Raw genomic sequence first — 12,446 nt, 5'->3', positions numbered from 1 at the left:
CACAGGGCTGGCTAGCTGGCTAGCCAGCAAGCAGGTAGCAATGAAAGTAGGAATCTTTCTTTTTAACCCTGTAAGGGGGTGGTGCACTGTACCCGAAGATACTGCCATATCGGGTCAATGCATAGGGCGACGGAAGCAAGCTTCGAAATCGGCCCCCGTTCTCAAAAATCCATTTAATATATGGTCCCCAGATAGGGGACGTATCAGATATTAAACTGATAAGAACAGATACTACACTTGATCTTAGCCAAAAGGCCGAGAAGCGATAACCGTGAAAGGGGCGGGCCCAACAAGGTGCCCTTCATGGGCACTATCACTGCTTGCTGTCAGGGAGGCTGCCAGACAATTTTCCATGCACACTCTGGGCTGGGGGGCAGTCAACCACCAGTACACACAGCAGAACCTAAACCCATACCATTATTGCTAAGCAGCAAGACAGGGGCCCATTGCACTCCCACGGGGCCTTTTTAAATGCAATCCATAACCCGGATTTGCCAGGAACCCTTCTTACTCCTCCTACTTGCATGTGACACTGGGCTTAGGATCTGCATAGGAAACACACACACAAGCACACACCTACCTTTGTTGCCTGCAGATGCCTCCTTGGCTGTCCCCAAACGGTATCAAACCAACACCCACGGGAAGCTGTAAGCATAGAGGACATGCCTGCACCCCATTGGACTTACCTGTGTGGGTTAAACCCGGGTTATTTGACAACCTATGGCGGTGATGGTTCTGCTCAGGCAGAGCAGTGCTGATGCTCCTCATAAAGCTGTCGCTGCTGTGAAGGTTCTAGGTGACATCACAAATCCCTATGGTTACATACACAACAAAGCTGGGTTGTTGTTGTTTACACTCTGCAAGGCCTGTGGAAGTGAGTGACATCATAGCACTGTAGTTCTGAGGGTTCTAGATGGATGCAACAATCTCCTGTTGCTTCTATGAAGGCCATAATAGACAACATCACCAAACAGCTCCATAGTCACATACACAGCAAAGGAGAGATGTTGTTTACACCTAGTGATGTCAGTGGTATTGAGTGACATCACAGCACAGTGCTAAGGCTCCTGGGCCTGGACACAGCAGCGGCTGCAATATCTCAACGGAGAATACGTTTATATATATGTGTGTGTGTGCGCGTATATATATATATATATATATATATATATATATATATATATATATATATATATATATTTCTCCGCCGAAATCACTTTTAAACCCATTTCCACCTTTTTTTCCCTTCTCTTCCTCTTACTTTTTTTTCACGTTTTTTTACGTTTTTCTCCTTTTCGCCTCTTTTCTGGGCGTATTATTCTTCTTTTTCTTCTTTTTTTTCGTCTAATGCATACCCCATCAGTGCAGCAATGCTTATTCAATACCGCCAGCAGATGGAGACACTGGGGGATAATTTTCTAAGGATTTATACTGATTTTTCCTGTCTGAATTTGTCGCACAGAAAGTTGCAGGCCAAATATGTGTGACATTTCTGCGACTTTAGCTTCTAGAGCATTTTTACAACATTATACATAGGTGCTGAATACATAAAAAGCGACTGTTCAGCGACAGACAAGTCGCATCGGCTGAAAGTAGGCCAGAATGTCAGTCCATGTTGGAGCAGGTTTAGATACAGTCTAAAGTATAGATCTCAAAGTCTGTGCACAGAATTTAGCAAGGGCCTCGCACCTTCTGATGCATCAGGTAGGTGCACAATAGCATAGCCTAACCCTCTGTACTTTGGTCTATATTGATGCGGGACATAGACAGCCAGCTGATGACCAATCCATTAGTGCAATGGATGGCTGGAAGCATTTGTCTTTGCCTTTGCAATACCACTGAAGCAATGCATGGTCAATGTACAGCAATGACACACCTGTGTGAACAGCCAGGAGACCCCCCCCCCCCCCATGTTATGTTACATAGTTACATAGTTAGTACGGTCGAAAAAAGACATATGTCCATCAAGTTCAACCAGGGAATTAAGGGGTAGGGGTGTGGCGCGATATTGGGGAAGGGATGAGATTTTATATTTCTTCATAAGCATTAATCTTATTTTGTCAATTAGGAACATTCAGCACCCACCCGCTATCAAGGCAGCTGCCTATCATGTCATGCCGTACCTGCACAGGTGTGCTGGCTACTCAAATGATCCAATTAAAGAGGCCATTTAGTCAGCAGCAGCAGAAGTCCTGTGCCTGGACGCTCCAACAGCGGCCAGACACAAGCAGAAGCAGAAGCAGCAGCAGCACCACCTTTTGTTTTTTGGCTGCAGCAGCAGCAAGGCCCACAGGGCTGGCTAGCTGGCTAGCCAGCAAGCAGGTAGCAATGAAAGTAGGAATCTTTCTTTTTAACCCTGTAAGGGGGTGGTGCACTGTACCCGAAGATACTGCCATATCGGGTCAATGCATAGGGCGACGGAAGCAAGCTTCGAAATCGGCCCCCGTTCTCAAAAATCCATTTAATATATGGTCCCCAGATAGGGGACGTATCAGATATTAAACTGATAAGAACAGATACTACACTTGATCTTAGCCAAAAGGCCGAGAAGCGATAACCGTGAAAGGGGCGGGCCCAAGAAGGTGCCCTTCATGGGCACTATCACTGCTTGCTGTCAGGGAGGCTGCCAGACAATTTTCCATGCACACTCTGGGCTGGGGGGCAGTCAACCACCAGTACACACAGCAGAACCTAAACCCATACCATTATTGCTAAGCAGCAAGACAGGGGCCCATTGCACTCCCACGGGGCCTTTTTAAATGCAATCCATAACCCGGATTTGCCAGGAACCCTTCTTACTCCTCCTACTTGCATGTGACACTGGGCTTAGGATCTGCATAGGAAACACACACACAAGCACACACCTACCTTTGTTGCCTGCAGATGCCTCCTTGGCTGTCCCCAAACGGTATCAAACCAACACCCACGGGAAGCTGTAAGCATAGAGGACATGCCTGCACCCCATTGGACTTACCTGTGTGGGTTAAACCCGGGTTATTTGACAACCTATGGCGGTGATGGTTCTGCTCAGGCAGAGCAGTGCTGATGCTCCTCATAAAGCTGTCGCTGCTGTGAAGGTTCTAGGTGACATCACAAATCCCTATGGTTACATATACAACAAAGCTGGGTTGTTGTTGTTTACACTCTGCAAGGCCTGTGGAAGTGAGTGACATCATAGCACTGTAGTTCTGAGGGTTCTAGATGGATGCAACAATCTCCTGTTGCTTCTATGAAGGCCATAATAGACGACATCACCAAACAGCTCCATAGTCACATACACAGCAAAGGAGAGATGTTGTTTACACCTAGTGATGTCAGTGGTATTGAGTGACATCACAGCACAGTGCTAAGGCTCCTGGGCCTGGACACAGCAGCGGCTGCAATATCTCAACGGAGAATACGTTTATATATATGTGTGTGTGTGCGCGTATATATATATATATATATATATATATATATATATATATATATTTCTCCGCCGAAATCACTTTTAAACCCATTTCCACCTTTTTTTCCCTTCTCTTCCTCTTACTTTTTTTTCACGTTTTTTTACGTTTTTCTCCTTTTCGCCTCTTTTCTGGGCGTATTATTCTTCTTTTTCTTCTTTTTTTTCGTCTAATGCATACCCCATCAGTGCAGCAATGCTTATTCAATACCGCCAGCAGATGGAGACACTGGGGGATAATTTTCTAAGGATTTATACTGATTTTTCCTGTCTGAATTTGTCGCACAGAAAGTTGCAGGCCAAATATGTGTGACATTTCTGCGACTTTAGCTTCTAGAGCATTTTTACAACATTATACATAGGTGCTGAATACATAAAAAGCGACTGTTCAGCGACAGACAAGTCGCATCGGCTGAAAGTAGGCCAGAATGTCAGTCCATGTTGGAGCAGGTTTAGATACAGTCTAAAGTATAGATCTCAAAGTCTGTGCACAGAATTTAGCAAGGGCCTCGCACCTTCTGATGCATCAGGTAGGTGCACAATAGCATAGCCTAACCCTCTGTACTTTGGTCTATATTGATGCGGGACATAGACAGCCAGCTGATGACCAATCCATTAGTGCAATGGATGGCTGGAAGCATTTGTCTTTGCCTTTGCAATACCACAGAAGCAATGCATGGTCAATGTACAGCAATGACACACCTGTGTGAACAGCCAGGAGACCCCCCCCCCCCCATGTTATGTTACATAGTTACATAGTTAGTACGGTCGAAAAAAGACATATGTCCATCAAGTTCAACCAGGGAATTAAGGGGTAGGGGTGTGGCGCGATATTGGGGAAGGGATGAGATTTTATATTTCTTCATAAGCATTAATCTTATTTTGTCAATTAGGAACATTCAGCACCCACCCGCTATCAAGGCAGCTGCCTATCATGTCATGCCCTACCTGCACAGGTGTGCTGGCTACTCAAATGATCCAATTAAGGAGGCCATTTAGTCAGCAGCAGCAGAAGTCCTGTGCCTGGACGCTCCAACAGCGGCCAGACACAAGCAGAAGCAGAAGCAGCAGAAGCAGCAGCAGCACCACCTTTTGTTTTTTGGCTGCAGCAGCAGCAAGGCCCACAGGGCTGGCTAGCTGGCTAGCCAGCAAGCAGGTAGCAATGAAAGTAGGAATCTTTCTTTTTAACCCTGTAAGGGGGTGGTGCACTGTACCCGAAGATACTGCCATATCGGGTCAATGCATAGGGCGACGGAAGCAAGCTTCGAAATCGGCCCCCGTTCTCAAAAATCCATTTAATATATGGTCCCCAGATAGGGGACGTATCAGATATTAAACTGATAAGAACAGATAAGGTTTCAACAAAATTTTATTGAATAAATAAGAAACCATACAAAATTTAAAATGCAAAATAATAAAAGGTTCACAAAAGTTTTAAAATACAAATAATAAAACCAGTAATAAAAGGAGAAAAAATAAAAATGGCAGGATAAAACATTATACAAATGTCATAAAAACTGATTATACTGTTATTTCGTTCCATAGAGGCAGACACCACATGGATGCTGCCTCGCTGGCCCCCAACTGTTTCTTGTCTCTTAGGTAATAGATGTACATCTCACTCAGGGCCAGCTTTATACAGTTTTTAACATCAATAAAATCATGTTTAAAAAGTAAGATGTTCCTAACTTTCCAGATGGCATTTTTAAAACAATTAATAATCATCCAGCAGATCATCTGCTGTTTAAAATTGGGGCAGTTAAAAAGACCGTAAAAGACACATTCGTGATTAAAATCTTTTAGGCCGCAGGCCCACTTCAAAAGTGGGCCTACCTTCCTCCAAAGCTCCCGTGCAAAAGGGCAGTTCCAAAATATGTGCAGCACCGTTTCGTCCACTCCGCAGCCATCTCTCGGGCACTTGGCTCTCGCCACCAGTCCTCGCCTGTGCTGAAACTCACGAGTAGGGAGGCACTGGTGGACGATTGCCCAGGCAAGATCCCTGTGTACATTCGCCAGAAACTTCCCGTACACGTTCCGCCATACCTTTTTGGATCTTGCCTGTGTGAAATTGGACACTGCCAGGGTAACCTCACTCCGCCTGAGGACCTTTGATACCTTTCTCTGGTCCCCCAGTATGTCAGGCTCCAAATCTTGGAGACCTAGGAGCCTGACTGTCTTTTCCAACACCACATAATGTTTTGGGGGACACAGAAGCACCGGAGCGTTCAGAGGGATGCGCAACCATCTTTTAAAAACCATGCCCGCAGCGTACCTTAAAAAGCAGCTAAAAATGCCATCGGATTTAATAATTTTAAAACAGAAACAGAAATACTTTATGTAAAAGAAAGTAAAAAGGTTAGGAACATCTTTCCCGCCATTATCTTTACTTTTGTACATAAAATCACGCTTTAATTTCTCCATTTTTGAACCCCATAAAAAAGTAAAAACAATTCTAGTTACTTTTTTAATGTATAAAATAGATGGAGGAAATACCATGGCAATGTATAGCATAATAGGGAGTAAAACCATCTTTATTATTAAAATCTTCCCCTCCATGGTAAGGTTTCTAAGATTCCACATTAAAATCTTCTTCTCCATCTTAGCTATAGCTGAATCCCAGTTAGGGCTCCCATCATTGACCTGGTTAAAAACAATACCTAAAACTTTAATTTGATCCTGTTGCATTGTGACTCCTGGGGTGATGGATGAATCCCAGGAGCCAATATAAAAACAGTCACATTTATCTGTGTTTAGCTTAAAACCAGAGACCTCGCAGAAATAGCTGGTGTTCCTCAATGCCCCCCTCATGGATGGAGAGTCCGGGCACAGTATGGTGACATCATCCATGTACCCCAACACCTTTAGATGGGTCCCTCCTCCACCAGGTATCGGTACGCCTCTTACTACCCGGTCTTTTCTGAGGAGGGCCATCAGTGGTTCGATTGCGCAAATAAAAAGGAGTGGGGACAGGGGGCAGCCCTGTTTGACACCTGATAAAAGAGGAACACCGCTGGTTAAAAAGCCATTAACAGAGACTTGACTAAAACAGGATCGGTATAAAAGCATGATTCGGCTTAAAATCGTTTCAGGCACTGCCATCTTTTTAAGAACTAAAAACAGGTATTCATGGGAGACCCTATCAAAGGCTTTTTCAAAGTCTAAGGATAAAATTGCTACAGTTTGATTTCTATCCTTAAAATACCATAAAACATCTCTTAAAATATTTAGGGATTCAGCTATAGACCTTCCAGGTACCCCACAAACCTGATTTGGGTGAATTAATTTATGAATAAAAGGTTTAAAACGGACAGCTAATAACTTGGCTAAAACTTTATAATCAACATTTAAAAGTGTGATGGGGCGCCAATTTTTTAGCATATCCTTTTCACCCTTTTTAAAAAGTAATGATACAATCCCCCTCCTCCAGGAAGGGGGAAGTTCATTAACAATAAAAGTTTCTTTATACAATAAAACCATATCATCCTTTAAAATATCCCAAAAAGCTAAATAAAATTCGATGGGTAAACCATCTTCCCCAGGGGCCTTCCCACTAGAAAAACTTTTAAAAACAAATAAAAGTTCATCTAAGTTAAGATCACGGGATAAAACCTCCTGGTCTAAAACATCTAGCTTAAAATCAAGGGAATTAAGAACATGTTCTAAAAAGGATGGATTAAGATCTTTCTTATTAAAAAGAAGCTGGTAGAAGTTAAAAACTGCATCTAACATGCCTTTTGGAGTGGATTCACCCTCAAGGTTTTGGATGATATCCCTCCTATTCATCACTTTTTTAAAAAAGAAACGGGAACATTTCTCGCCCTCCTCCAGGTGCTGCACATGTGAGTTAAAAATGATTTGTTTCCCTTTCTTTTCTATGGCATGTTTTATTTCAGTTTTAAGGTTTAAAATATCATTTTCTACATCCATACCAGCTTCTTTCAATTTAAAAAGTACATTTAAACGCATGTTAAGAACATAAAACCACTGTTTTTCCATTTTTGCCTTCTTCTTACCTGCTTTGATAAAAAAAAATCTGATTTTAGATTTGGTGCCCTCCCACCAGTGCAGCATAGGCTCGTGGGGTTTTCTTTGTGATTGCCAGCATTGGTAGGTCCGCACAAACTCCTCTTTTATCTCAGGGTCCTCTAGGAGTGTGGTGTTTAATCTCCAGAGGCCCCTTTTTGCTTTTTGCTCCCCCTCTAGCTCCAGGCCCACCAAGAGGAGCTTATGATCAGAGAAGATATTCTGCTCGAGCGTGCATTTCAGGGGTTTAAAAGCTCTAGAGGAAAAAATAAAATCGATTCTGGAGCTCACTCTTCCATTGGACCATGTGGCGCCTGGGTCCTCCGGCAAGAGATCCTTCCAGCAATCTTTCAAATTAAAATCATCAATAAAATTTTTAAGCAGGTAAGAAGTGCGGTCTTTACGATTAATATCCCCACCCTGCCGGTGTTCCCCATCACGTATGCAGTTAAAATCACCTCCCACCAGCAGGGGGGAAGACCCAACACAAAACAGTGGTAAAATTTCAAATAGTTCTGCCCGCTCCTGTTTATCAGGAGGGGCATACACATTTAAAACACGAATTAAAAGTCCATTAAAATATAGATGAATTAAAAGAGCTCTGCCAGGCACAATCTCAGTTACTGTATGAATAGAAAAGGACTGGCCTCGGCAGAGCAGCCCAACACCCACAGAACGACAGTCATTTGCACCGGACCATATGGATGGGCCCAGCTTCCAGTCTTCTTTTAAGTCTTTATAGTCCATTTTACTAGGGATTCCACATTCTTGTAGCAGGCAAAGGTCAAAGTCACATGTCTCTAGATAAGAAAATAAAGCAGCCCTGCGATCAGGGCTCTTTAAGGACCTCACATTGAGTGAGGCAATTTTTACAGGGATAGGCATAGTTTATGGAGAGTCCGTGCTTGGAGAATCAAAGTCAATAATAAGCTGCGTACCGTCATCCCCCGCCTGCGGGGTCATCAGCTCCTTGATGTTCTGAGGGTCGGAGCTTGAGATCGATGATGCCCCGACCCTGAGCTCGCTCTCGTCCGAACTACGGCACGCCGCTTTCCTTTGAATGTCTTCCTCTTCTTCTTCTCTTTGTCTTTTAAATGTCACACTGCTGTCCATATCCTCTGTGTTGCTCTCACTCGATGTAATCTCTGGCCCCCGGCTGATGGATCTGCGTCTTCTTTCATCATTTGACGACTGGAACTGCTGCACAGGGGCCTGTGAGGCCTCTTTTCCGGAACCTTTGCCGCTACCTTGGGAAGTTTTCATCGCTTGTTCCCCAGCAAGCGTTGCTGAGGACTGTTGCTCCAACTTCCCCATCGATCGACGATGGCCAGTTTTACCCACCGGGTCCACTGCTGGCGGGGCAGCAAACCCTGGTTTGGCGCCACTTGTCTTCTTGGCCCTGTCCTGTATAGGCGGAGTAACAGGACCGGGCTCAGACCTGGCCACCTGGCTCCCCTTCCGGCGGGCTTTCACCGGGGCCTCTTCGTCCGGAGCAGGGCGACCCTGGGCCAAGCCAGTACCTGGCTTATGCTGCAATTTTGGGTCCACTTTTGCCCCCACCGAGGCCCGTCGGCTGCCACCCGCCACAGGTGAGCCCCCTTCAGAAGTTTCGGCGGGCTCTTGAGCCAGGTAGGAAGTCGATCGACGTCTTTCAATTTCCCGGGCAGTAAACTCGATCACCCGCCCGGGCTTCGTGGAATCCCCATGGCCTCCCCCTAGCACTACCACCGGTGGGCCCCCCGATGGAGCACCAGAGGTCTTGGGCCTGGACCCATCAGTACCTGCCATCTGGGGTTTGGGCATCTTAAAAAAGGACGTCTTTTGTCCTGTCCCCTCTTTGGGTGGGCCCAGCCTTGACCCACCCATCGTAGTTTTTGCTTTATGGGGACAGGAATTAAAATCGTGATTTTCCTCTCCGCAGAGGTTGCACCTTATCGTATGGCTACATCTTGAGGCTATGTGACCTTCTTGGCCACACCTATTGCAGCGAATCACACGCTCCGCGCCGCAGGTCTCCTGGGTGTGGCCAAACCTCAAGCAATTTCGGCAATACATAGGCATTTGAGGATAGAACAGGAAGCCCCGAACTCTCCCGATGGCAAAATTTGGGGGCGGATGGCAAAGACCCCCAATACCACCGGGATCCTTACGGAGCTTGACCCAGAACTTCCTCTTGCCGTTCCAGAACCGCACGGAGTTCAAGATTTTGTTTGCGAATCGCACCTCTTCGCAGTATCGCCGAAGAAAAGTGGCTATATCCTCCGTGGTCACATGAGGGCTGTGCATATCCACCACCAACGGTATATGTTCCTCACCATAGAGGAACTGGAACGAAAGACCGTCGAGTCGATCGTCCCTCTGGTCCGCACCAGACAAGGTTGCATAGATGTTATCGCAACACGCCGTGGCCGTGAAGGTGACGGTATACAGGCCACGGCTTTCCTGGTCATTTAGACACAGGATGTCCTCCCTGTTGAGGCGGAAGTAGTCAAGAAGAATCACCTCCGCAATGAAGCGGAGGTTCTTCAACTGACGATGGCTCTCCGACACCTCTATGCGGATGGTATTTCGCATCGACATTTCCCCAGAGGGGAAAGCCCAGGAGAACGGCATCTTCCACACCCAGGGACTAAGCCCCTTCCCCAATAGCAGCAGGGGCTCGGAATCCCGCTATAAAAGCGGAACCCTTACCCAAGGCAGAGGTCGGGGGTACCCTAGGTGCTTCCGAAGCTACAGGTAACGCTCAACGTACCGAAAATGCCTTCTGAGACACAAGGTCCCAGAGACAGGGGGATCGCAACCCGTTGTCCGTGGACTAAGCCCGCTCCCCAATAGCAGCAAGGGGGTGAAGTCCCTCCGTAAGGAGAGACAATCCCCCAAGGCCGAGAAGCGGGGTACCACAGACACCTTCCGACCAGACCAAATGCAGATACTACACTTGATCTTAGCCAAAAGGCCGAGAAGCGATAACCGTGAAAGGGGCGGGCCCAACAAGGTGCCCTTCATGGGCACTATCACTGCTTGCTGTCAGGGAGGCTGCCAGACAATTTTCCATGCACACTCTGGGCTGGGGGGCAGTCAACCACCAGTACACACAGCAGAACCTAAACCCATACCATTATTGCTAAGCAGCAAGACAGGGGCCCATTGCACTCCCACGGGGCCTTTTTAAATGCAATCCATAACCCGGATTTGCCAGGAACCCTTCTTACTCCTCCTACTTGCATGTGACACTGGGCTTAGGATCTGCATAGGAAACACACACACAAGCACACACCTACCTTTGTTGCCTGCAGATGCCTCCTTGGCTGTCCCCAAACGGTATCAAACCAAGACCCACGGGAAGCTGTAAGCATAGAGGACATGCCTGCACCCCATTGGACTTACCTGTGTGGGTTAAACCCGGGTTATTTGACAACCTATGGCGGTGATGGTTACATAGTTACATAGTTACATAGTTAGTACGGTCGAAAAAAGACATATGTCCATCAAGTTCAACCAGGGAATTAAGGGGTAGGGGTGTGGCGCGATATTGGGGAAGGGATGAGATTTTATATTTCTTCTCAGGCAGAGCAGTGCTGATGCTCCTCATAAAGCTGTCGCTGCTGTGAAGGTTCTAGGTGACATCACAAATCCCTATGGTTACATACACAACAAAGCTGGGTTGTTGTTGTTTACACTCTGCAAGGCCTGTGGAAGTGAGTGACATCATAGCACTGTAGTTCTGAGGGTTCTAGATGGATGCAACAATCTCCTGTTGCTTCTATGAAGGCCATAATAGACGACATCACCAAACAGCTCCATAGTCACATACACAGCAAAGGAGAGATGTTGTTTACACCTAGTGATGTCAGTGGTATTGAGTGACATCACAGCACAGTGCTAAGGCTCCTGGGCCTGGACACAGCAGCGGCTGCAATATCTCAACGGAGAATACGTTTATATATATGTGTGTGTGTGCGCGTATATATATATATATATATATATATATATATATATATATATATATATTTCTCCGCCGAAATCACTTTTAAACCCATTTCCACCTTTTTTTCCCTTCTCTTCCTCTTACTTTTTTTTCACGTTTTTTTACGTTTTTCTCCTTTTCGCCTCTTTTCTGGGCGTATTATTCTTCTTTTTCTTCTTTTTTTTCGTCTAATGCATACCCCATCAGTGCAGCAATGCTTATTCAATACCGCCAGCAGATGGAGACACTGGGGGATAATTTTCTAAGGATTTATACTGATTTTTCCTGTCTGAATTTGTCGCACAGAAAGTTGCAGGCCAAATATGTGTGACATTTCTGCGACTTTAGCTTCTAGAGCATTTTTACAACATTATACATAGGTGCTGAATACATAAAAAGCGACTGTTCAGCGACAGACAAGTCGCATCGGCTGAAAGTAGGCCAGAATGTCAGTCCATGTTGGAGCAGGTTTAGATACAGTCTAAAGTATAGATCTCAAAGTCTGTGCACAGAATTTAGCAAGGGCCTCGCACCTTCTGATGCATCAGGTAGGTGCACAATAGCATAGCCTAACCCTCTGTACTTTGGTCTATATTGATGCGGGACATAGACAGCCAGCTGATGACCAATCCATTAGTGCAATGGATGGCTGGAAGCATTTGTCTTTGCCTTTGCAATACCACAGAAGCAATGCATGGTCAATGTACAGCAATGACACACCTGTGTGAACAGCCAGGAGACCCCCCCCCCCCCATGTTATGTTACATAGTTACATAGTTAGTACGGTCGAAAAAAGACATATGTCCATCAAGTTCAACCAGGGAATTAAGGGGTAGGGGTGTGGCGCGATATTGGGGAAGGGATGAGATTTTATATTTCTTCATAAGCATTAATCTTATTTTGTCAATTAGGAACATTCAGCACCCACCCGCTATCAAGGCAGCTGCCTATCATGTCATGCCCTACCTGCACAGGTGTGCTGGCTACTCAAATGATCCAATTAAGGAGGCCATT

General features: G+C 45.7%; 3 non-coding genes and 1 pseudogene across 3 annotated transcripts; all 4 read right to left on the bottom strand.

Annotated features, from left to right (window-relative positions):
* Positions 1–76: 76 nt before the first annotated feature.
* Positions 77–267, bottom strand: LOC130343999 (U2 spliceosomal RNA). Its single transcript, XR_008883117.1, has one exon. It is a non-coding gene; the product is annotated as a U2 spliceosomal RNA (small nuclear RNA).
* Positions 268–2,361: 2,094 nt separating this feature from the next.
* Positions 2,362–2,552, bottom strand: LOC130343998 (U2 spliceosomal RNA). The gene has a single exon (XR_008883116.1). It is a non-coding gene; the product is annotated as a U2 spliceosomal RNA (small nuclear RNA).
* A 2,088-nt stretch (positions 2,553–4,640) lies between these two features.
* Positions 4,641–4,826, bottom strand: LOC130343953 (U2 spliceosomal RNA). The gene has a single exon (XR_008883083.1). It is a non-coding gene; the product is annotated as a U2 spliceosomal RNA (small nuclear RNA).
* A 5,389-nt stretch (positions 4,827–10,215) lies between these two features.
* On the bottom strand, positions 10,216–10,433 carry LOC130343965 (U2 spliceosomal RNA; annotated as a pseudogene).
* Positions 10,434–12,446: the final 2,013 nt, after the last annotated feature.

This window comes from Hyla sarda, unplaced genomic scaffold, assembly GCF_029499605.1.
Source record: "Hyla sarda isolate aHylSar1 unplaced genomic scaffold, aHylSar1.hap1 scaffold_698, whole genome shotgun sequence".
NCBI lineage: Eukaryota > Metazoa > Chordata > Amphibia > Anura > Hylidae > Hyla > Hyla sarda.
The sequence above is the reverse complement of the archived record's forward strand: the minus strand, read 5'-3'. Positions and strand labels throughout refer to the sequence as shown.